The 27,624-nt window shown below is 38.3% G+C and overlaps 1 long non-coding RNA gene across 1 annotated transcript; it reads right to left on the bottom strand.

Annotated features, from left to right (window-relative positions):
- Positions 1-2,282: 2,282 nt before the first annotated feature.
- On the bottom strand, positions 2,283-14,198 carry LOC137502206 (uncharacterized). The gene is made up of 2 exons (XR_011018719.1): positions 14,080-14,198; positions 2,283-2,428 (listed from the first exon to the last, which is right to left on the bottom strand). It is a non-coding gene; the product is annotated as an uncharacterized lncRNA (long non-coding RNA).
- Between the last annotated feature and the right edge of the window lie 13,426 nt (positions 14,199-27,624).

Here is a 27,624-nt window from a genome sequence, read left to right as displayed (position 1 = left end):
CGAGTGCAGTCTGTCCTCTCCTCCGGGACCGCTCAATCGTGCAAGGCAATATGATATATGCTGGTTCACTCTCCACTGTGCTCTGTTTGCAGCTGGAAACCACGGATGTGTGATCAATAAGGCAGTTATCAAACGCAACTGCTTATTATACTGCTTATATTACCAGCAGTGACATGAACACAGATTTTAGACTACAAGTTATAAATTTCATATTGGTTCCGTATTGACAATATAATGTACAGGTATTCAATTCTTAAAAAAGAATGTATTAAAGAGGTCCATCTGTTCAATACTTGTCATGGTTAATTAAGTTAAAAGTTTATTTAAAATATTAGGACATATTCTGATCAAATTGTTTTTTATGAACTGAATCCCTGTACGGATGGCAGACTTGATTAAGCCATGAAAGTACTGTAAACGAGAGGGATGAGTTTGCTAAAGGAATAATTTATTCTTTTACCATGGTCACAAAGATCTTATGTTCATGATTAAAGGATTAACGAAGTATACCAGGTGTATAAGTTTTTGCCAGTTCTGTGGTATAGAAAACACTTAATTTTCAAGGGAAAATCTTTTTTTGTTTATTCAAAATATTGGCCTTCGGCTTCTACACACTTCGCCCATCTTTCAGGCAAGTTATGGCTACCATGCCAGAAAAACTGCTTGTCTTTTGCGGCAAATCATTCGTCGAGCCATTTTCCAACTTCCTCGAAAATTCCTGAAATGTTGCTCTGTGATGCGAAGAGGTGACAGTCAGATGGCGCCAGGTCGGGCAGTACGCGGGTGAAAAAAGATATCCCATCCAAGCGATTTCAATGCGTCTTCCACTGGTTTCTATGTATGAGACGGCGCATTGATTTGTAACAAAATCGCTTTGCCCGTTGTCTGTCGATCAATGCGTGATTTAAATTAATCACTTATTGGCGATAGCTTTGTGCATTAACGATAATGCCTGCAATTGCTCGTCTTCGCACTTTTGTAGTCTACCAGAGCGCGCACTGCCATTCACATTGAAATCATCACGTTTAAATTGCCGAAAAGATGCCTCACATGTTCTAATCGATGGTGCGTTTTAACCATATGTTTCTACCAGGAAACGATGACTTTCCACAGCCTTTTCCTTTTGATTAAATAAGAAAAGCAATGCGTGCTGCAAATGGTCTTCTTCAGGCACAAACGTCAACATGATCACTGAACGATACAATACAAACGCTAGCGTTTGGCGGACTCAACTTTTGTATGATGGTAGGCTATTGTCAGACGAACAAACTGACTTGTGTGTCAAATTCATACGCTGCGTACTGCTCGCTGGCGCCATCTCTTAGTGAAAGCGCAAAAGACTTATGCATACACCTGATATATTTGGAAGACTTACCTTGGTCGAGGGAATAGTGAAGTATATACTTTAAAACGTACCTTACGTCTCTATGACGTATACAAATTGGAGAATAATTCTGTCTCTTTGTAAAGACAAAATCCTTTAGTGAGAATCGTTGCAGCAGAGGTACGATTATCTTGTCTTTGTCAGAGAACAATCTAATAGCACATCAGTGGAATTATACGAATAACATACGCTGACTTCCACGGCAGATTAGTGGTAGAGGCTTCGTATCATGATCCCACGATCGTGAGTTCAGTCCGGCCCGACTTAGATTGAAGGGCGTTCACAAATCTTGGCACTCCATTTCATTGTTGAAGGTAAGTTCAAAATATCTGGTGGCGTATTCAGTATCACTGTACAAAATTAAATTTACACTCCCAGAAGAAGACGAAGAAGAAGAAGAAGAAGACTTTGGCCTAATACCGTGTTCAGGCATTTTAATTTGATGCTATTTTGGTTGCCAAACTCTACATTCCAAAGAAAACCTGAATATTTGGTGATCATTGGCTGAGTTTTCATTAATAGTGATGGGTAAACACTAAAAGTGTCATTAGAGACCTATAGCATGCCGAGATCGATCGTAAAATGGACTTCTTCTCACATTTCAAAAATTCATCTACCTTTCCCGCGTATGAAGCTGCAACCTTTGGATCCAGAGATTGACGCTCTATTACTGATCCAAAGTGGGAGCCAACACTACCGTAGGAAGCGTCTGGCAGAATATAACTTTTGTTTCATGACATCAGTAAAATAGGAATGTCCAAACTGACAGGCTTCCTATTCTGTAGCTTCTTTCAGATATTTGATTTTTTAAATAAACGTCTGTCAATGCATCAATGTCCTCTACCCGTAAAGTTCATAGGGAAGATTTTATGGGTTTCTGATGAAATAAAGAATGAAATTTGCTTGTGCAATGTTTTATTCAGATCCTTTGTGATGCATCACTCGTTATTAAAGTAAAATATGTGCTGTGAAGTGCAGGATATGCGTTAAGGAGAGTCCAGATCATCTTCCAGAAAAATGAATGTTACGTCCTGCGCCGTACGCCTGAAAATAGATTTCAAACATTATGAAACATTACGTAAATTTTCAAGCTTTACTCACATAAAATAATATAGCAATGGCAATATTATAAAAACTAGTTTACATAATTCATTTTTGCCCACAGTTTGTGTTAAATAGGAACCTAATAAAGGACGTTGCAATCAGCACTATGAAGGAGGAAAGGGAACAAGGGTAGAGTGTTATCCAGGAATTAGGTTGAGGCAAATGTTGAGGAAAGTAGACGAGAAGGAAGAGGGAAAGGAGAAGGTGGGAGTGTTTCATGTTGGTACTAACAACGTAAGGCCAGCAGGTATAAGTATAGTTGGAGACAAAACATGACGACCTCAGTTCTTGGAAGCGACATGGAAGCCAGCTGTAAATCCCACCCTGCACCCTGCTGAGTTAATGAGCTCCATGTTATCCTTGCTTGGTATGGAGAGATTGGCAAATCACTCTCTTCAATCTTGACTCTTTCTTTATGCCGAGTGCAGTGCAGTGAACTAGTGAGCATTAGGCCTACTAATACCAAGATATGAAATAACTGATATTTGTAATATTTATAACTTATCATTTTAGCGCAAGCGTAATATGTCGGTATTCTTCCGGCCGTGGGTAAATCAAGAATCACAGTATAACGAAGCTGATTTAAATCAGCTGCCTGGACCTTCTTCTTATTCTTCTCCTTCCTCACCGAGAACTCCAACTAAATGTGACAAAAATGTGATCGGCAGAGATGTTAAATAATAAAACAAACCTTGATTTGGTAAGGAAAATTAAAAATTTCTTACAAGGTGTTTTAGGAAATGGCGGTGTTATAAGCGACAGGAATCTGTGTTACTACGGTGAAAAAACAGTTAATACAGTGATGTCAATACCTATGTAACCCCCACTAAAACGAAAGTTCGGAAGCAGAAATTTAAATTTGATAAAATAGACGATTTCACTCGGGACCTGCTTCATCGAAGAGTTGTTGAGTATTTTTGAGTATTACTTTATTTTTACACTAATGTCCGACTCGTTGGCTAAATGGTCAACGTACTGGCCTTCGGTTAAGAGGGTCCCGGGTTCGATTCCCGGCCGGGTCGGGGATTTGAACCTTCATTGGTTAATTCCAATGGCCCGGGGGCTGGGTATTTGTGCTGTCTCCAACATCCCTGCAACTCACACACCACACATAACACTATCCTCCACCACAATAACACGCAGTTACCTACACATGGTAGATGCCGCCCACCCTCATCGGAAGGTCTGTCTTATAAGGGCTGCACTCGGCTAAAAATAGCCACACGAAATTATTATTAAACGAAGGACTTCCAAAGTGTGGGTAGATACAAACATAATGAGTAAGAAACAAATATTCAAAGCAGGATTAAGCACAGGTCTAAACAATCCGACAGAATAGGGAAGACGGCTGATTTTATTGCACATAGGAAGTGAAGATGGGTTTTTAGAGGGTGGAGAATTTATGATGGAATCGAAGAAAACGAATGATTTTCATGAGGAGATGACGGGTGAAGTTCTTACTACATGGTTTACCTCTGCTTGAACCGAACAATGTGATTGTAATGGACAATGCGTCATATCACAGTGTTAAGTTAGATCGTATTCCCACCAGATCGTGGCGTAAGGATGACATTATCGCGTGGATGGAGGCAAAAGGTATTACCTACGGGAAAGATATGGTGAAAGATGAACTACTCCGAGTGATAAAAAATCACAGTGTGACGAAAACGTATGACAGATTTGTTATTGACACACTAGCAGAGGAAGCAGGTCATACGGTGTTGAGACTTCCTCCTTATCACTGCGTTTTGAATCCGATTGAGTTGGTGTGGAGCCAGGTGAAGGGACATGTTGCACGCAATAATAAAACCTTCAAATTGGCAGAAGTCAGGACATTAATTAATGAAGCTCTGGTTAACGTAACCGCTGAAATGTGGCAAGCCTTTATTCACCACGTGGTGGGGGAAGAGGAGACATTTTGGAAATTGGACGGTCTGTGCGATATGCCTGTGGACCGTCTGGTCATTAATCTGAATGACGCGAGCAGCGGTGATGAAGAGGCGAGAGAGGCATCCGACTAGGAAGGAGTTCGTCCTTTATCAGATTCTGATTAGGTAAAGTATTGCACTATTTTTATTGTTTTAATATTGCCTTGTCTATGTTCCTCTCCAGAATTTTATTTTATTGAAATATTAAATGTGTGAAGTTTTACTTATATGCGCTGTTGTGATTGATTGATTGATTGATTGATTGATTGATTGATTGATTGATTGATTGATTGATTGATTGATTGATTGATTGATTGATTGATTGATTGATTGATTGATTGATTGATTGATTGATTGATTGATTGATTGATTGATTACGCATTTACGTTTCGGCCATATATTCAAATCTACCTTTCTTTTCTGATATGTTAAATATCCACATATCATTTGCCATTCGATTTTTGTTTATTTTTCGCGTACAGTGAGTATAATTTGTCTCGCAATCCGCATCACAATTGCGAGTCAATCAGTGGTATCCGGCAAGCCTATGTAGAACTAACTATGATGTAATCGCCGCAATGAGGCGAAGTAACGACAGTTCAAAGACAGCCCACGTGGTTCTTGCCATGTGCATGGAAGAAGACCAGTGATCCAATCAGCGTTCACACCGCGGATGGATACATACGGATACACAATGTTCTTTGTTTACATCAGTTTCGGTTCTCTCGGTGACGGCAGAATACCTTACAAAGGCTGCAATCTGCTAGAAATAGCCACACGATATTAAAAATCACACTAATGTAAGTAACCATTGCCACCTGTTCCCAATTGGGAACATGCATCATTTTCAAAAATATGTTTTTTTGAAAAGTACACCAATGAAATAGTACGTAAACGCATTACATTGTGGTATGTTGCCTTGTTTTCTACCATTAAAAAAATATTTAATAGTGCCTTTCCGCAAGGCGAGTGAAACGGCCTCTGACGTAAGCGGCGCGCTGTGACGTCACGATCCAGTACCGCATGGAGCTCTACCAGCCGTTGTGCACCAGCCGTTGCTAAAAGCCGATTGTTTATTATTCATGATCGCGAATAACTTCTAAATGACAGAAGAAAGGTTCAAAACAGCACAGTCAGATGCTTTTATTAGATCAAAATCAATCGGTCGGCTCGTCCGGTCCGTTTGCCTTGGTGACTCTGAATAACTTTGGGCTGATCGCACGGTCCTCGTGCCGGCGACGATCTTTCAAATGTCTGCCTTATCAACTGTCGATGGTAGGTTCTGCGCCTACCACGGTTGTAACGGGTAACGGGGAATCAGGGTTCGATTCCGGAGAGGGAGCCTGAGAAACGGATACCACATCCAAGGAAGGCAGCAGGCGCGCAAATTACCCACTCCCGGCATGTGTAGATGTCATCATTCTTGAAAAATGTGACTTTTGTGGCCGCAGAAATTCGCGGATAACGAGCAAGTTTGTAAGTGGCGACTTTTATATACGTGCAGTGTACTGTAACCCATAGTATTAGGATAACAACGAACCTGGATAGATATCACATCACTTTCAACATTTCCTTCTAGACTGATTCCCCTATTAAAGAATAACATTACATTTTCGGGCTTTCAGCATTAGTAAAGTAAGAAATCGGATTTCAGCACTAACATAAACATATAGGTAGCATTATAGTACTAGTCCGCTTCTGAGGTGTAGTGGTTAATGTGTGCCACTCCCGGAGGCCCGGTTTCGATTCCCGGCTCTGCCATGAAAGTTGAAAACAAATAGTACGAGGGCTGGAACGGGGTCTACTCAGCCTCGGGAGGTCAACTGAGTAGAACGGTTTCGAATCCCACCTCAGCCATCCTCGAAGTGTTTTTTTTGTATTTTCCTACTTCTCCTCCAGGCACCTAAGGCCACGGCCGTTTCCTTCCCTCTTCCTTGTCTATCCCGTACGATCCTCCCATCCTCCAAATGGCCCCTGTTGAGCATAACAGGTGAGGCCGCCTGGGCGAGGTAATGGCCTTCCTCACCAGTTGCATCCCCATACTCAAAGTCTCACGTTCCAGGACACTGCCCTTGAAGTGGTAGAGGTGAAATCCCTCGCTGAGTCCGAGAGAAAACCAACCCTGAAGGATAAACTGATTCAGCAAGAAAGAAAGAAAGAAGGAAAGAAAGATCATAGTACTATAATCTATAATTCCCCAAAAATATATATATTTATGGTTGGGACAACTGGCCTACCCACTTCCGGGGTCCATGAAAGAGAATTAAATATCTTTGTGGAGGGAAAAAGTTAAACATGATACAGATAAATATGACTTCATCTAGTTTTCACAAGTCGGGCTGAGTGGTTCAGACTGTTGAGGTGCTGGCCTTCTGACCCCAACTTGGCAGGTTCGATCCTGGTTCAGTCCGGTGGTAGTTGAAGGTGCTCAAATACGTCAGCCTCGTGTCGGTAGATCTACTGGCACGTAAAAGAACTCCTGCAGGACTAAATTCCTGCACATCGGCGTCTCCGAAAATCGTAGAAGTAGTTAGCGGGGCGTGAAGCCAATAACATTAATTACATTTGGCTTTTAACAAGCTGAGCATATCAGGAAAGAAAAGTGTCCTGGTGACATTTTAGTCGCTCAATACAGGAATGTCTTTGGGTGCCGTGACTTTTACTTTTTTTTTTTTTTTTGCTTTACGTCACACCGTCACATATAGGTCTTATGGCGACGATGGGACTGGAAAGGCCTAGGAATGGGAACAAAGCGGTCGTGGCCTTAGGTACAGCCTCAGCATTTGCCTGGTGTGAAAATGGGAAACCACGGAAAACCATCTTCAGGGCTGCCGGCAGTGGGGTTCAAAACCCACTATCTCCCGGATGCGAGCTCACAGCTGCGCGCTCCTAACCGCACGGCCAACTCGCGCGGTATTTTTACCCTTCGGTTTATTGACTTGGCTTGTATAACCTAAAACTTAGGCTAAGTTGGATATTTTAAACACCTATATCACTATTTTCACCTGTGTGCAATTATGTTATTTATTTCATTAATATTATGATAATTATTATAATTGAGCATTGTTAACTTATAAGACCGTAACAGACAAGCATTGGTTTTGTGTAGAGTTATACATTTGTTAAATTCACGTTGTTTCCTTTCATGGTGTACACGCCTATTCTTCGTTACATTATAGAGTATTTAGATATAGCCTAAATTTCTTTACCAATTAAGCTCTTCAATAAAGACATACATAACTGTCCCATGCCAAGATATATTGGTAGAATTAGAGCTGTCAAAATGGTTCATAACCCCTTTGATTTATTATCTAGACATGTATCACCCAAAACATAGGTTAGGTTTGGAGAATACTTTAATAATCAGCATTATTTAATGCACTGTTTATTACTTTCATATTCCAAGATGTAATTGAAGCATTTAAAGTTTTACCACTAGAACAGCTGACATGGAAAAGTGATTTGAAAATTCAAACAAATTAATCTTACGTTAAAATCTTCAAAAGCGACTGTGAGCTTGCATCCGGGAGATAGTAGGTTCGAATCCCACTATCGGCAGCCCTGAAAATGGTTTTCCGTGGTTTCCCATTTTCACACCAGGCAAATGCTGTGGCTGTACCTTAATTAAGGCCACGGCCGCTTCCTCTCAACTCCTAGGCCCTTCCTATCCCATCGTCGCCATAAGACCTATCTGTGTCGGTGCGACGTAAAGCCCCTAGCAAAAAAAAAAATCTTCAAAAAAATAAACTGTAGACTTTTCCGATATATCACCAGCATTTCTCCGGCTCGCCAAAATCCATTTCTCCCTAGTTTTAGCGTCTTTGGAACGTTTATAAACAATTTGTTTGGTATGGTATGCGATGTGCTATTGCACATCGGAACTCTACACCATTTATAAGTTTTCTGCCTCACTGTCTGCGCAGGATTCATTTTAAGTCTAAAATATACCACTCAGATTATTATCCAATGTATAGACCTCGAATTTAACCATACCAGACACTAACGTAAAGTAGCAATACGCGAAGTGTATCCTGCTTCTCACAGCACACTATGTGTTATTTCGTCTGCTAATTCAGTCAACCTGTACGATGACGTCAGACCAATGAGATAGCGTACTTGCGTGACGTGACATTTTCGTAGATTTTTATCATGTTTGGAGTTATTGTTTGTACGTTCTGATCACATTTTTGAATTCTGCATGAAATTTTGAATCGGATTAGCATATTTTTAATTAAAACCCCGGATCATGCATGTTCCCTATTGCGATGTATTTGTTATAATAATAATAATAATAATAATAATAATAATAATAATAATAATAATAATAATAATAACAACAACTAGTTTTTCTGGGACCCACACGTCAAATTAAATGTATTTTTTCCCCTTTTACAAATGCTTATGGAAAATGAAGTAAAATAAAATAAATAAATAACAATAATCCAACCTATTTGAAACATTTTATGGTTTGCAAAACACCCAAAAGTGGTAGTTAATGCCTTAAAGCGTATTAATTTCCCTTAACTGTCAGAGGCTACCCTCTGGGCCACGGAGGAGCCTCCAATTATACTAATTATGAATAGATAATAATAATAATAATAATAATAATAATAATAATAATAATAATAATAATTCAGTTGTCTCTTCATTCAGTATGAATAGGCCTACACTATTAAGTTCACTTTTCAAAATGACTTACATTACAAACTGTGCAGCCTATTGGTGGGAAAAATTGGGTAATTTGAACATTCATTCTGTTAAAAATTATATGATAATAGCAACAACAACACCAGGAAATGTTGTTATTATTATTATTATTATTATTATTATTATTATTATTATTATTATTATTATTATTATTATTATTATTATTCATGTGGCTATTTCAGCCTTATAATGTTCCGGCATTTAAGTGAAATGGAAAACTACAGAAATCATTTCAAGAACAGCCGGTGGGATTTTGACCCACGGCATCTTCCGACTTAGGGTTACTAGCCCGTCGCACTATCACTGAGCTAGTCCAGTTTTATGGGTCGTTTAAGTTTGCATTTTAGTATTCAGGGGCCTCACTCCGTTACCCCATAACCTACTTTAGATCGCCATTATACAATTTTAACATTATTGTTTCATGTCTAAATTCCCGAGCTACAATAATAATAATTCAGTTTACATCGAAATGACAAATAGTCCGTACATAACCTTACCGACAGTTCTACCCATAATGTACCTAAGCAGTCTCAGATAAGTCATGCTTCTGTAATGCAGTTAACACCAAAAATGAACAGGCTATTATTATTGATGCTTACAACGGAATCGCAATAATTCACTGCATGTACAGAAATTTACTTCGATATCCGTATGCAATGTAGAATACCGTAGCGAAGCACGGGTACATTTGCTAGTCTCTTCTTAAAAATGTTTTAATCCCCTACCACTACAAAATACTAAACATTTTTGCGTTTGAAAAGTGGGATTTCTTCGACATTGTAAAGGGAAGTTACCTGCCGCACACTTCATGGCGTACTGTATTATATCAATGCTTTCACGACGCGGTCGTAAGCATCTCAACTCAGAACTAAACCCTCAATTTCAGCTCTTGTAACGTTAATAAATAGTAATTTCCTCTAGGCAGTTCATGGCCTACTATACATCACCTACTTCCCCATGGGCTTCAAAAGGCACATAATTGTTATGCAGAAATGCCCGCCTGGTGGCCATGATCGTTAAGGCGTTGAAGTCTATATGGTCTGACACCATAATTATCCGGTTCGTGCTCGAAAAAAGTTTTCACCATCAGAATGCTGGCCGGCAGGGTAGAGGAAGTGGTGATATACAACTTCTAATAACTAGATTGCATGACAAAAGGCTGGATTAAATACCAAACCTCTCCACAGTGTTCATATGGAGTGACGGCATATGACGCAGTTGATAGTGAATCATTCGTCGGATGGGGACGACAAGTTTTGAGCAGACTGTTTGGGGTCATTCGACAGGAGTGGGCTATGTGCCGAAACCGGGCATCACCCTCATTATCATCATCGCATATTCAGACGTGCAGGTCGTCTATGGGCTTCAAATAAAAAGACCAGCACTAGGCGAGCCGAACGCGTCCTCGGACATTCCCGGCACTAAATGCCATACGATAAATAAATAAATAAATAAATAAATAAATAAATAAATAAATAAATAAATAAATAAATAAATAAATAAATAAATAAATAAATAAATAAATAAATATAAAATAAATAAATAATGTTATGAATAATATCAAAGCGTATTCCGAATCCTTGGTTGTATGGTCAGTGTTGAGGCCTTCGGTTCAAAGGTTTCGGGGATCAATTCCCTGCCGGGTTGAGGATTTTAATAGCATTTGACTAATTCTTCTGGCTCCGGGTCTGGGCGTTTATATTTGTTCCAACATCTTCCCCTTCTTATTCAGACAAATAGGCACACTGCCAACCACCAGAAAAATATGCAACAGTGGTTACATTCCTTCATATAGTGTTGCGTCAGGAAGGGCATCTGGCCGTAAGACAGGACCAAATCCACATGTGCTACAGAGATGGCATCCATGACCCCATAGGTGCGGGAAAAGCGGTAAAGGAAGAAAAAAATATCAAACTTTATATACCAATTATGATCATTATAAAATATCAAAGCCATTTCTTATTAACAGTGCTGATGTAGTTATTTTATTATTGTTATTATTAATTATATAAAGTCGTATCAGCACACACTTTATTAACGCATAACCGGTTTTCGGACACTAAGGTCCATCATCAGTGTTAAAATTTTAATTTATTTTCACATGAGTGTGTCGTCAAAATTGGTTAAAATGAGTTTAAAATATAGCCCTGTTGACATCAACTGTAAAAATAAGAAAAAAAAACAAGTGTAAAAGTATGAAAATAACACATATGCACTTGTGTATAATTAATAATAATGATAAAATTTATATACGAATGTAACCGACGTAATCCCAAACGTGTCTCATATGTAGAGCCAGGACTTTGATGACCTAAAAATGCTTAAAATTTGATCTATAAAACGGGGGCAAATGTCCAGTAACATGATCCGAAAACTTAAAAAAAACGACAAATTTAAAATGAAATTTTACAATCAATTTGCTAATGGAGCCTATTTTTAAAAAAGCCTTTGGGCTGTTACCATGTCAAGAAAACTAGGTGGAATTCATTACGCTTCGCAGAGAACTTTGGTCCGCGTCTTCAGAAGAAAATCTCTCTCGACTTTTCACGAGGAGGACTTTTAAATTGTACGTGTCTCTCCAGGAATGTGGACATCTCCTAGAAGTAAGTGGTGAACAAAATTTCTTTAGTCCCCACATTGACAAAGCGTTGTGAAGACTCTCATGTCTCCGTATTCATCCTCACTTAAAAGTTGCGATAATATGCAATACCGCACTCGTATATGCTTCAAAATCCTCAAACATATAAGAAAATGAATAAAATAGTATAAAATAGTCTAAGAAATTCCACAAAATGATCAGATAATGACGTAAAATTTTAGAAAATGGCCTAATATTTCAAAATGTCAATAAAAGACAAAAATGACCGGATAAATTAGCATTTCTGCAATGTGGAAGCTATGATCACTATTTCTGTACAAGTTAGCAATGTCTGTCGTGGACCAGTTAAAAGATGACATGACATCAAAATCCTACCCCTGCTCATATACTTATTTAATACTAACTGTTACCCACGTCTTCGTTCGCGATGATTTCGTAAGTTGATAAAAATTAATTGTTCCTCGGTACTGCACTAAGATAATATCTGAAAATCCCTAAAGTATAAAAACTCGCCGAAAAATTGCATTTCAGTTACGCCAGAACCTCTTTGTAAACTACGTTTGTTGCATTTCATTTAGGGGCTAAGATGACCAAGCTACTGGCAGAGTTAAATGTGAAACATGCGACATGGAACTCTACACGTGAGAAACAGTCAAAAAAGGGGGTTTCTTTATTTTTAAAGGAGATTACAAATACCAATTTTCACGCCTGTAACATGTTAAGTTTATGAGATACACCGTAGATCTACTAATTTTAAAAACTGCCCCACTCTTTGGCTGGGAGTTCATCGTTGAGGCCTTCGGTTCACAAAGTTCCAGTTTCGATTCCGGGCTGTGTCGGATATTTTAATCGCGTGTGATTAATTCTTCTGGCTCGAGGACAGGTTGTTTGTGTTTTTCCCAACACTCTCCTCTCAATATTCACTCAACACACCATATTACCAACCACAACAGGAATACGCAATAGTAATTACATCCCTACACATAGGGTTGGCGTCAGGAACAGCATCCAGTCGTAAAACACCGTCAAATCGACATGTGCGACAGAGTTCGCATCCGCGACCCCACAGGTGTGGAAAAACCGGTAGAAGAGAAGAAGATACTCATTTTAAAATATTAGCCGATTTTAAAAAATTTCACCTCCTTAAGTGGATTTTCCAGAAATAGTGCGTTCATTTATTTTTAAAAGAGATTCCAAGTACGGCCTACCAATTTTAACGTATGTAACATCTTCCGTTTCTGAGATATATGTATCCTCACATAAAGAATTCAACTCTTTCTTCACTTCTTTTCAACCCTCAACCCTTAAGTGGATTTTCTGAAGACAAATATGTGTGTTCTTTTATTTTAAAGGAGATTCCAAATGCCAAATTTTATGTCTGTAACATGTTAGGTTTTTTGTGATATTTTGTAGATTATCTCGCTGCTGTAAGCATACTGGAGCTGATGTTGTCATGGTTACGCTGAGTCCTAAAGCAGGGGTAGTGGGGTGCCAATATCTCAATAACGGTTGCTTTTAGGCCCGTAGGGCTTACCGAGGTTTGTTCTTTGCGTCAAGAGGCTTAAAATGAGCTTTGTCTCGCCCGTGTACGACAAATTCGATATTTCGCCTATATTCGCCTAGTATTTTTATATCTCTCAACGTCGCCTCCCCCCGCCCCCGTTGAATTGTTTTGAAAATAAAATATAGCCCATAGCACTCAGGAATAATGTATCTTTCTATTAGTGAAAGAATTTTTAGAATCGGTCCAGTAGTTCCTGAGATTAGCCATTACATACAAACACACTTTACCTCTTCATATATTAGTATAGATGAATGTTTGTACAAAGTTCATATTTTAGTTACCTAATTTATAAAACTATGTATTCAACCGTTCCTTAATCGCGTAGCAACGATCCAACTTGAGTGGCGTAAACGTTTTTGCACTCGGATGATACCTCTCCAGAGATGCAAAATATGGTTCACATTACTCAAAATTTTCATCACTATTATTCAAAAATTTTAATTTTTCTTCAAGACTTAAACAGACTAGAAGTAAACAAATGACTTGTCTACGGTCATAAATATCGATATTTCGTTAACAAATAAGGTTATTTGGAATTCCAATTACTTTCTTATTAAATTCTTCAGTACAATGCATAATCAGTGAGATTTATCGATTACCTATTCCGGTTCTTTTCATAACCATCACAACTGTAAATAAACTTTAGAGGAATTATGAACTACATTTTACGTTGGACGTTACTTGGTTTAAACATGAAATGGTTTTGTATTATTTTCTGTCTTGTTGACTTTCTCTGCCTCCTGACTTAAAACTAAAGATGGTTGTGGAAATGTATAATAAGGATTTTACTTACTGAAGGTTCGGCATAACTCATGACGGCCATGGCGGCAGCTACCGCCAGGAGTAGAATCAAGCGTGAAGGATGCATGTTGAACATCTGTGCAGAACTGTGCCACAACGGCAGACTGTAAGAGCTTATATCCGTCTGCTATCACCAGTATGGAATATATTAAATTTCTTTAAGAAATTATCCTAAGTAGTTTCCTATGTTTTCTTGTTTATCACAACCTGTAATTACCTAGTTCTTAACTGAGATATGATATGTTATCCTGAAAACCCTGCGCAACTTACGTCAGCTAGGAAATGTCTAAGGAAACACTGATAATTCGATACGGTATGTTTTAACTTACTTGCTCAACAGTCATACAAAAACACGATCAATTCACTGTGATGATGATTTAGTTTTTTTTTCTTTCCGTAAAATGAGAACTGCCATTACTGCACTATCCCTGCCAATATAACGATTGTGAAAATATGTATAGGTATTATTTAAACTATCATATTTTAACGAGCTGATGCAAGTGTTGTTGTTGGGTCATCAGTCCACAAACTAGTTTTATGCAGCCCTCCATTGCGTACTACCCTGCCTTGTTCTACCCCTTGCATTCTGAACACCTACACTTCCCTCAAAAACTAACAGAACAAGTTCTGGGTGACTTAAGATGTCCCTATCATTGTATCTGTTCTTGTGGTCAAAGTTAGTTAAATCGTTATACGCTCGCCAATTCGATTCAGTACCTCTTCATTCGTAAATCCATCTACCCATGTCACGTTTAGCATTCTTCTGTAACACCGCATTTCAAATGCTTGTATTCATTTTCTTTCTTAGCTACATATTATCCATGTTTTACTTGCATACAAATGTCGCGCTCCAGACGAAAGACTGAGACTACGTTTTCAAAATTCCTGTATCACTGTTGCAAGTAAGCAAATGCTATTTTCTTAAGAAAGGTTTTCCTTGTGCTCGTCTACATTTTATGTCCTCCTCATTTATGCCATTATTACTATACTTATTCCGTAACCTATCAATTGTACTCAGAATACAATTTCCTAAAATAAATAAGCCCACACGCATATTCGTCTGAACTCTAGCAGATTTTCTAGGGAAATATGCAGTAATGTGTTTCGGGAAATATTTTATTCCTTACCATGAAGATTTTGACTTATTTCCACACTCAAAATTGTACGGGAAATTATACTTCACGCATCAGTAGCCACTTTAGGTACACGTTTATATAAAAAGCGTCTGCTATTGGTTGAATTACGGTTCGCTTACAAACATCTTCTCTGATTGGTCCATGTTTCCTCTTGATTATTGATTTTCGCAACTTCTTTCCATGTTCATCATTTGTTTTCATGCTGTTGTATCTGTTATGTTTGTCACTGCCGTCTCGATCATGCATTATTAGGTGTGATGACGTGATAAAATTATTTATGCTATACTGGACTTTACTAAAAATGTAGAAGCAATGTTAACATCGACGCTTTCACGGCCCATACTTGTAGACATGACAAGGACTTCTGGGCTTATGCCGTGTCAATAACATACGTTTCGCAGAGAACTTTGCTCCTCGTCTTCAGAAGAAAATATCTACTGTTCACGAGGAAGACTTCTACAATAATGAGGGTTTGAATTTGGAGATGTAGTTCGTCACCAGATGGCTCGCTGTATGCTGGCACAGCGCTCCAAGCGTGAGCTGACGACAACATTAAGCTCCAGTTAGGATGTTCTATGACATCACGTGTGTAAGAGAAGAAACGGACAGCACATCAGACGAATCAAGGACGAATGTGGTAGAAGAAATAAATATAAACTAATAACACAAAATGAAACTAAAGACACCAGATACACACTCTTTCCATTCATCAGCTCTCTTCTGTCCGACTCGTTGGCTGAATGGTCAGCGTACTGGTCTTCGGTTCAGTGGGTCCCGGGTTCGATTCCCGGCCGGGTCGGGGATTTTAACCTTAATTGGTTAATTCCAATGGCCCGGAGGTTGGCTGTGTGTGGCGTATTCAACATTAGAAATCATCCTAGGTAGGACCCTCATCTTCACAGACATTCAGGTCGCCTAATAGGCCGTCTACTAGAAAAAGACCTGCACCAGGCCTCTTCGGAGGCCATACGCCATTATTATTATTACAGCTCTCTTCTAATGTTTAGTGCCGTCAAGATGGCAGCACTGAGGTTAGCGATGCAGGATGGCCGCCGTCAAAAAAGCACGTGGCTTTGTTTACAAACAAGAGCACGTGGAATTTTTTAAATTTCCCGCTACCACATGTCAGAGGTGCCACCCATGAAGTTTAGTGCCGTTAAGAAGGCAGCACTGAGGTTTGCGATGCAAGATTTTGGATGTCAACTGTCAAAAGCACGTGGCATTGTTTACAAACAAGTGCACGTACGAAAAATGTTTCAAATTTCCCACCACCACGTGCCTAAGGTAGCACCCATGAAGTTTAGTGCCGTCAAGATGGCAGCACTGAGGTTAGCGATGCGTTGTTGTCGTTGTTGTCGTTGTTGTTGTTGATGTTTAGTGCCATTAAGATGGCAGCACTGAAGATAGCGATGCGTTGTTGTTAAAATATGGCGGATGAGAGCTGTCAAAAAGCACGTGGCTGTCAAAAAAGCACTTGGCTTTGTTTACAAATTCAAATTTCGCACCAAATTTCACATCTCCCGCCAAAATTTAAAATGTTCCGCCAAAATTCAAATTTCCCGTGACGTGACGTGACCCGCTCCAGGGCCTCTGATTGGCCGCTGTGGGACTGTCTTTTTCCTATTACTAATGACCTCCAAGACGCTTTAATATTTTAGCACGGTATCCATAATAATATGCCGGGCTGAGTGGCTCAGACGGTTGAGACACTGGTCCTCTGACCCCAACTTGGCAGGTTCGGCCCTGGCTCAGTTCGGTGGTACTTCTGCCCCGACTCGGGAGATTTACTGGCACATAAAATAACTCTTGCGGGACTAAATTCCGGCACCTCGGCGTCTCCGAAAACCTTAGAAAAGTAGTTAGTGGGACATAAAGAATATAACACACACAAAGATAGTGGGAAATTTAAAATTTAAGAAATTACTCAATTATTATTATTATTAGTATTAGTATTATTATCAACGGGCGAGTTCGCCGCACGGTTAGGGGCGCGCAGATGTGACCTTGCTTCTGGGAGATAGTGGGTTCGAACCCCACTGTCGGCAGCCAAGAGGATGGTTTTCCGCGGTTTCCCGTTTTCACACGAGGCAAATGCTGGGCTGTACCTTATCGAACGCCACGGCCGCTTCCTTCCCATTCCTAGGTCTTTCCTCTCCCATCGTAATCATAAGACCTATCCGTGTCACTGGGACGTAAAGCAAATAGAAAAAAATTGTAATCTCACGTCCTCATCCCGAGGTGATGCAGTTTCTCTTTCAAGCAGACCTCCAATGGAGGTGAGCTGTATATACCACTTCAACCACATACCATTCTTGAATTTCTGGCAATACCCGCGGAAGGCATCTAATAACACTAACCGTTGCGCTATGGAGGCGGACACACTGTTGTAATGTGTCAGAGTTTTGTATGTTTTCCTGTTACTGAGAATTTAGCCTAAATTGTTGGCTGTAGCACTTATTGTAACAATAATGTTGTTTTAGACCACCAAACGCACTATCAACTGAGATAATTTCCTATCAGCAGTTTACGGTCAGATTCCATACCCTTTTATTTCGGTTCCTCCTGCATGCCTATGTGTTATTATTTAACTTTAAACGACCATAATTTTTTGATAATTATATTACTTTTTTAAGCTTAGATACCCTAAATTATGTCTCTTAGCTCAAAAAATATTATCAATACTGTGTTTTGTCAATTCCATTCCAACTGTTCACAATTGATGAAACCCGAATTTTAATAGATGGCAAAAGAGGTATCTTATCATTATATCCAAATCCGTAGGTTGTACGAAAGTTATTAATTACATGTAGTCCGAGGCAAATAAAACTAATTTGAACAGCTTTTGTGTACCTAAATACATTGTTTAATTCGAACGTCGCCTATATGCAACACGGACATGCTGTAGGGGTCGCTCACGTTGAGTCTCAAATGGCGGCTCTATAAGTAACATTAGTGTCCTTACCGAAAGTAGAGTGCGACATTGAGGCTTCCCCACTCGCCGAACGAGCTGTAGGTAGGTACTGTAACCCAGCTGATTTAAAAATAGGAGGCATATTCCCTTTAGCCAGGTCAACTGGCAGTAGCAACTTACGACGGAACTTCGCCCAGCGTGAATAAGCAAATTTCCTTTTTTTTTTAATTAAATTTTCTTCAGCCATTTTCTCGTGATGCGCGTACATTTTTACTGTGCAGACTGACTGACAGACAGATAGACAGATAGACAGACAGACAGACAGACAGATGGACAGGCATAAAGACAGAGATGTGTTGGAAATTTGAACATTTGTTTTTCCTTCTTATTTTGTGCATGACTGACACACAGATCTTTTTTTTTAGTTTTCCAAGGAGCAGATAAAATTGTTACTCTATTTTTAAGGTTTACCGCACTCTAGAATTAATAGGTATGCAGCCCTCAGTTTGAGAACTATTGACATGCACCGTTCAACGTGTTATCAGTACCGTGCCACCTGACGTAACATGTACTGCGCAAGGGGCTACACCTATCAGGATGTCTTAGTAATTACCTTCTACTATTTTCTTATTTTACTGCACCTAATGGCACATATTGAAAATTATCGGCAGTAAATGCATTGCTATAGTCTCGTTACCTTTAAACTGATAGGTACGTCAGTATCTTTGTGCATATCCTTGGAGTAAAGTGGACTCTGTTTAAAAAGAATATGTTCTGAAGATAAAGTAAAATACCCGTGCATTATCACCACGCTTGTGCCCTTGGGATTTGGAGTCTATCATTTGAGGGTGAAAGCAGTAAACACGAGGTAGACTGCACTGCCATAGTTTCCTTCGTCTTCGGTATTTCATCTTTTAATACAGGCTGAGTGATTATTAAAAAATAAGTAGGCTTAATAGATTTCAATGATTTTTGACCCGCTCCTAATCTCATGCTAATCATTTCAGCATTTAAGACAGGAAGGACATAATATTGCCGATAAATATGATATTTCATAATCAATAACCAAATCGTCAACTGCTAATGATTAACATTAACAAATGCATAACATACAACATTTTCAGTCAGTGCATATATTTTATCCATCGGCAAGTCATTAGCAACTTACGTTATAATAGAGAATATCACACTGCCCACACCGAAACTCAGAACTGTGAATATGTTTCACATTTTAAAATACATATCCAGTATGGAATTGTTAAAGAAGGTTTATTAACCCTTGGTTCAGTCTGTTCTTGGCCACCGAATATTGACATGGGGATAAGCTTACAATAATATAATCAATAAGATACAAGTTGTTCAAAACCTTATATTACGAATAATGTAAATAAAAGAAAGTTTATACCGTGTAGTCAATTATACGGTGAAGCCAATATATTTAATGTAAAGCAGCTCTATGCCATGAAATATAAAAATACATTTTAAAAAATATAATTGAAAACATTAAACATGAATATTCAACACGCAGTAAAATGTACCACCGTTGTACGTTATACAAACCAAAACTTAGCATTACAAAACGCAATTTCATATACTTCATTCAAAATTCTGTAATGTCCTTATACGTTCTTTACAAACTACTTCATTAAGCCAGAAAATAAGTCCCAAGCGTCTTAAATCCTTTGTAATGGATAGTAAAAGGTTTATTTGCGAATTAACTAAATGAAAATATCACGTCATCATATTCAATTTCTATTCTATGCTCCACCAGGTACTGTTGACCAAACCCATCATTCACTCATACACATACTCGTACTTCAGGCATGATTGTTATTTATTTCTTTACAATTATCATTCTAAATTACCCCCTACAAGGTGTCATTTTACGTGGTATTTTACTGATATCCTGACTCGAATCTGTTGTTTTACTGCGATTTTCTTATGAATAATAATAATAATAATAATGATATGAATAATAATAATAATAATAATAATAATAATAATAATAATAATAATAATAATAATAATAATAATGGGATAATTGATCAAGCAAACATTGACCGACACAAAATCGAAAGTGAAATTTTTAGGAGAAATTTCCGAACCATTTGAAATCAAAACAGAGGCAGACAAGGGGATGGATTATCTCCCTTACTATTTAATTTAGTTCTGGAAAAAGCGATTAGGATATGGAAAAATGAAACTAAAGTTACAAATATTCGTATATGTATCCAAAACAAAACTCACCTTACTTGCCTAGCATTTGCTGATCACAGGAAGCAATCCAGTCTGCAGAGAAACTCCATGAAATAGAAGCCAAAACAGAACTCCAAATTTCTTACAAAAAAGACAAAGTATATGAAAGGAACTAGATCAGGTTTCAACAATCAATCATTAACCACCAAATATGGAAATATCACTCAACTAAACAAATTTCAGTATCTAGGTAAAATTATTGAACCAACAGGGTTAAATCAGCATGCTAACAAAGAAGGAATTGAATAACTTCAAAGAGCATACAAAATTACTTGGTACAGATACAATAAAGGAACTATATCGAAAAAGGCAAAATTGCGACATTATAACACAGTAGTTAAATCAGAAGCACTTTAAGTATCTAAAATGATTATAATTAGTGGCAGATCAGGAACAAAGATGATCGAAAAACAAGAAAGAAAAATGCGCAAGGAAAATCTTCGGAACAAGTGCGAAAATGGAATTTGGGTGAAAGAAAAATCACATGAAATCTATCAAGTTCCAGAAAAGATCACAGATACAATCAGGAAACAATGATTACAATTTTACGGTGACTTATGTTGAATGGATAATAACAGGCTCGCAAAGAAAATTTTAATCAATGAAAAATCACAATAATTGGTTAAAAGAAATCAGTGAGGACGTAACTGATATTGGTATTAATGAACAAACTATTCAGAATTTTAATTCAGAAACACAAATTTCCTGTAAAGCCCACCCGACTAAATACAGGGTGGACTGAATAACGTAAAAAGGAAGACAGCGAGATGATGAAGAGTTATCGGGAAGATAAGAAGCAGAAACAAGAAAGTGGTACTAAGTTCAAACGCACTCCTAGTTGGGCTCAAGGAATCAATAATAATAATAATAATAATAATAATAATAATAATAATAATAATAACAATAATAATAATAATAACAACTCTCGGTTTCCCCGGATATATTTAATGTGCGAAAAATATACATACAAGCACCGAACACAGAATAACGTAGAGTAGGCAATTTGCCGTCTGAGTTGAAGTCAGTGGACACAAGCGGCCGCCATGTTGCTTGTACCATAACATTGGAGACCAGTTAGTGTAAGTAAGTGAGCAGTGCACCACGTGTGAAGTAAATAAGGGAAGTTTGTGTTATGATTTTAAAATGCCGACTTGTGAAGCGTATGGATGTGCTCGATGGTTACAAGTTTGTTCTATATTAAGTGTTAATCTTGCTATATGAAGGTATGTATGTATGTATGTATGTATGTATGTATGTATGTATGTACTATCCGCACACTTTATGTTGGTGCATTTGTGTACGGGGTGAGGAGTAAGGAGGGAGCTGTCCCGGTATCGATAGTGCTGCCTGGTGCTGCCAACTGAATGAAAATGAAATCTGAATTGAATCGATAGTATGAGCGATCGATACTACACCTTTATTTACATTAATGTACAGACAAATCCCTGTCACATTGAATGTGTATATTTATGTGCTACACCTTTATTTACATTAATTTACAGACCAATCCCTGTCAAAATGAATGTGTATATTTATGTGCTACACCTTTATTTACATTAATTTACAGACCAATCCCTGTCACAATGAATGTGTATAGGTATGTGCTACACCTTTATTTACATTAATTTACAGACCAATCCCTGTCACAATGAATGTGTATATGTATGTGCTACACCTTTATTTACATTAAGTTACAGACAAATCCCTGTCACAATTTATTTGTATATCTATATGTTACATCTTTATTTACATTACCTCTCAGACAGATCACTGTCACAATCGTCACTGCATTCTCCTGTACTATGCATTATAATGTCGTCCATGGCTATTTCCATTACACCGTCGTGTCTCCAGTAGTCCTCCTCCAGTTCTTTCACTTTCCGGCAGTACCCTTTCCAATCTTCGGCCGATACGGAACGGAATGCCTCGATGGTTAGTCGTCGAAGGTTAACCCATATAGTCCCGTTTTTCCATGAACCGTCCCGTATTCAAACTTTAATTATCACAACCCTCAGATGTATATTTCTCATTGTGTAAAGCAATTACAGTTTCCTTATTTGGCACTAAATATAACAAACAAATTAGATAGGCGTAGGCTATACACTGATTGGCCAAAAGTCACGAGAAGTGGGTGTCCAATTTGAAAATGTGAGGTGTATGATTCATGAGCGTTGCGGCTAGCTGCGGCGTAGCTGATCAGTATACCTCTCTAAAAATGTAAATTAGTGCCGGCTTATGTAAAAGTTTCGTTTTACTTTAACTGTAAATCGGGGGTAGAGAGTGCCTTACCCTCTCGAGCTCCCCTTCATTTTTGATTTGAGGTGACTACGTTTTCATAACCGTTTTCTTCTCTCCTTAATGTGTTAAAAGTTTTATACGAGTCACCTCCCTAGTTTGGGGAATAGCCCCTGTGCCATCGGCCTAGTGCCTCTTAGGTTTTAATATGTTGATTTAGTAGTGCAAAGTCTCGCCTCCTTTCATTTTGCTTCGGGCCGTCTAAGTTAACCTATCATTTTTCTATTATGGCCCAGTAGGTTGGGGACTAGATACCCCTGTTTCATTGTAAGTTGTGCCTTTATGGCAAGTATTTGTAAAAATTGATGTCGCCTTGTATAAGCGTGTGTGACTGAGAACCTGTTAGCTCTTTTCTAAATTTGATTTCTGAGTGCCTCTAGGAGGCTTGAAATTGTAATCAGGAGCAAGTGCTCCTTGTATGAAGGGGTTTTCTGCCCTTTGGTAATATGTGGTTGGGAGCTGAGAGCTCAGGAATTGTAAAATTTGGGGCTCGAGGCCCAGATTGTTAAACCACCCTAAATATTGACTTTTCCTGGTATTGTACCTGACTTGTTGACTTGTTGTTATTTGTAGAAATTCTATGTGTAAATTGTTAAGTATGGCGTTTTGGAAAAAATATAACCTTTAATCAAATTTTAATTAATATTTCGGCTTTGTAGTTTTACCCATTCCAGAACGCACCTTCTTTCACCTCTGCTGCTCCACAGATACCTCGGAACAAGTGGTAGCAGAGCGTGGTTGAATGGGTCTCATTTTAGCCCTTTTTGACGGCTAAATATTGCTTTTGTTTCGAACTCTAACAACTTTCTCAGTCGCTGGAATTTTTCGATTTTTCTAAATTTGTAAAGTGTGTGTCGTCATGTTCGGCCCTCGCGATGTCCTCCATCCCGACTATTTGCGCAAGGAGAGTAGAGGGTCTAGAAGAAAGCTGGACCAGAGTTTCGATAGAAGAATTCTGGACCAGCGGCAGCCACTGCGCATGCCCCCCGTGCGCTTCACTCCCTGAAGGGGCCTCTCACTTGGCAAGGCACGTGCGGGGGGCGCCCTCTCGCTGTCAATGCTACACACAAGTGTGGAATGTCGCTCCTTGCGGTGGCTTACTACTGCTATGCTTAGGGTGGGTGGGCGTGATAGGTGACATCACTTGTTTTGGTGCGTAATTGAGTATCGTTTTACTGAAAGGTATTGTAAGAGCAAAACAAGTTCACTATTAACCTCACTCTTCTAGTAGAGATTTAAAAAAAAAAGATCATCTATTGAGTGTAATAAAACTGCTTAGCTCAATTATCCAAAAAAAAAAATATTCTACCCTACTTGCCTATGTGATTACCTCTTGAATTGTTTATGTTGGTGACAGGAAAGACATATTGACAAAAAAATCATCATGTTAGATATGGTAGTAAATTTATATATTTTTTTTGCAGAGTTCTTTTTACTTGTTAGGGTGCATGTAGGATATGTTAACTACACTTACCCAGAGGTCTTTATGTAAGAGGTAAATATTTCTTGAAAGGCAAGGTTCTGTGAGTAGATTTGCTTCTAAAAGTTATTTGCTGGAGTTCCTCTCACTGCTCAAGGTGAGACAGCTACATGTTAAATAATTGCAGCAACTGGATTTGCTTGACAAGGTTACTTGCGGGCGAAAGGTGAACAGGATATGAGATTTTTTTTTGTAAAAAAGAATCGCTCCTCTCCTCCAGCTTTGGTGTGTTGAAGGTTAGCGAGTAACAACTCTAACCAACTGGTTGGTGATGAGTGAAGGTCAACACAAAAGTGCTTAGTTTAATTAAATAATAAAAATATTTTTCATGACTACTTACCTTTAATTATGTTTTCAACAGGATGCACATCTAGCTGTAATTCTTGACGATAGATACACGCATTGTTTACTAACCTTACATCAATAAATGTCATCTATGAAATATCATTGTACTAGGTAAAAAACAAAATTTAAAAAAAAAAAAAAAAACTCGGATAAAGTCTGAAATCAGAGGTTGATTAAGACATTCCGTTGTTACGAACGCGATAGTATGAATTTTTACATACGGAATAAAACAAAAACATCTCGCCATTTTTGTTGGATACGTCGGCAACTGTGTATACTCATCGAGGTCAAACAGCTCATACATGAGAGTGTCATGTCTGTGATTTCTTATTATCTTTGTCCAAGATGGCTAACACAAAAAAAATGCATTATGATCTCTGAACTAATAAATTAGTTAGGCAAACACATGATGTGCTATCTCATCAAAAATTATATCGAATATATATGTTTAGCACGGAAGATGAAATAATAAATCGTCTAATGAATCGGTTAGGGGCGAGTGAATTCACCGCAAAGAACAACAGCAAAGAACTTCAGTGAACAAAGACATCAAACACGACAGTGTTTTAACAAAACAAAAGAACGTGCTGCCACGTAGCTGAAATATTGGTTGAAAAACTGTAAAGCATGGTTTCTTTTTAAATAAAATATTACGAATTATTTCTTAATCAACCTCTGAATTGAGACAGTGTGTGAGTGAAAGCTATAATTTGTCACACCTACACAGGTTGGTGATTTGAGGATAGAAAAAATAAAATCTGGTAAAGGATTCAAGGTTATAGCATTTGGATGGTGTAAAAACAAAAAAATATGTGTATGCATATATAGGTTAGGATGAATTATTCAAGCAACTCGAATAATAAGTGGAACATCACACTGTTTTATTTACCTGTTAGTTCAAAATACATGATTAAATTCTTTCTTACATGCTTCACAGTCTTTAATCATTGGATTCGCTCCGTCAAAACCATCAACCTCGTCGTGTCCTCTGTAGCAATAATGTCTGACACACGGGCTGCAAACTGCTATTTCCAGTTTTGCTTTTACATAGTAGGGTAGTTTCTCCCATGCTTCATCTAAATCTTTAGCGGCATATGTTGAGAGAAACCCAGATGGTAAATAGCGAATTAGATGTTGTGGCATTCGAAGTAAACTGCCATGTGTATAGTATGATGTAATAGCCTCACTTACTAATGAGAAATATATTGTACGTAAAGGATCAGGTTTAATACTTGGTGTACAAAGTTCACATTTACACTGGATGTTACGGTTTCTCTTCTCACCAAACTCATTCTTTACTTGTCGCTCCATGACTGATGACACGCACACACTGTTGTCAACAAAGACATTACCTTAATATTTATTCACACACTTTTTTAAATAGTGTGCTACAGTTTACGTTACGTCACACTGACATGGCGTATACTCCAGTTAGCTTTAAAGTACACTTCTCTTAGCAGTTGCCTAGTGTGAAAATAGCGAACTAGAGAGAATAATTTTATGATTGCCAACGAGGAGGATCGAACTTGTACTCATCTAGATGTGAGCGAATTCACTTGCTTTATATAAAAAATTTAATGCTAGGTGTAAGATATTTTTTTTTGCTAGGGGCTTTACGTCGCACCGACACAGATAGGTCTTATGGTGACGATGGGATAGGAAAGGGCTAGGAGTTGGAAGGAAGCGGCCGTGGCCTTAATTAAGGTACAGCCCCAGCATTTGCCTGGTGTGAAAATGGGAAACCACGGAAAACCATCTTCAGGGCTGCCGATAGTGGGATTCGAACCTACTATCTCCCGGATGCAAGCCCACAGCCGCGTGCCTCTACGCGCACGGCCAACTCGCCCGGTAGGTGTAAGATAATCTCACATTATATTACCAGACGCAACTTTATTGTGTGTAAAATTATTATTTTGTAGACATATGTTTGAACATTCCTTTGTAGTGTATATCTATCCCGGATGTTTTCTGCAAGCAGCTTTCGCATAAACCGGTTAACGCCTTACTTCTTTCGCGGTCATTGCTGGTCATGGTTGTGCTTTGACCACGGTTTCATCAAGGCTACAAAAAAAGAGGATGCGTGATCTCAAGTCCGGTTCGCTACGCAGCTTACTAGCAGATGTTGTACCCTGGCAGGTTTTTTGAAACTAGTTGTTTTTTTTTTTCAAATTACATATCACCGTTAGAACAGGTATATATACTGCGATCGCTTGCTGTAGGTACGTTACAGTTTCAAACTGCCTTCGAAATGCCGTCCGTCCAAGAAACTCTCTTTGAAAAGCTTCTCGCGTTGAGGGAAATAGTTAGACTAATGGAAATGAGTGAGATAAATAATATAGTAGAAGTTCAGGGCTCATTTGAAAGAGCGATTGTTAACAGAATTCGGCATATGACTAACGAAGAGTTTCGGCTTCTCGTTAGGCTGCATACACGTATTTTGTTACGGCGCGAAAGCCCGAACTTCAATATATTATTTATCCACAAATTTAGTTTTTTTTCGTGCAACGCGATGTTAGCAGAACTAAGAGAGCTAATGGATGATCACGGAAGTGATGGCGATATTTTTGGTGAGTTTTAACTTTTTTCTAAATTTCAAGACTTCGTCTATTGTCGGATTGCGAAAGATTTTAATCTTACATTAACTTTTTCTTTCTATATAGGAGAAGATTAAGAAGTGAGCCTAGAGGAGGAGAATTTAATTTATTTGAACTGTTATAGGTGAGTGCAAAAATATATTTTATTTATCTTGCTTTCTTTTCTGCTCTTAGGAAGATAAACTAATTAAATATAATTTTTTTTTACGTCGCACTAACACAGATACGTAAAGGAGTAGGAAAAAGGATGGAATTTAATATTTAAAAAATTACAAGAGGTTAATCTTTAGTTAAATTTTGTTTATTATAATTTATTAAGATACATGATTTACACAAAATGTTTCGAATTAATTATGCAGAGTTGAGGTAGAAATATCTTCTTGCTTGAGGTAATGTCCAACGTTGTCATCAACAAAACAAACAGCACAGTTTCTTGAGCAAGGGAAGTCTGCAACAATAGAGAGAGGACACTATAAGATGGTAAATCTATCAGACATTAGAGTAAAAAATTAAAAATATA

The sequence above is a fragment of the Anabrus simplex genome, chromosome 9, assembly GCF_040414725.1.
Source record: "Anabrus simplex isolate iqAnaSimp1 chromosome 9, ASM4041472v1, whole genome shotgun sequence".
NCBI classification, from domain to species: Eukaryota; Metazoa; Arthropoda; class Insecta; order Orthoptera; family Tettigoniidae; genus Anabrus; species Anabrus simplex.
The sequence above is the reverse complement of the archived record's forward strand: the minus strand, read 5'-3'. Positions and strand labels throughout refer to the sequence as shown.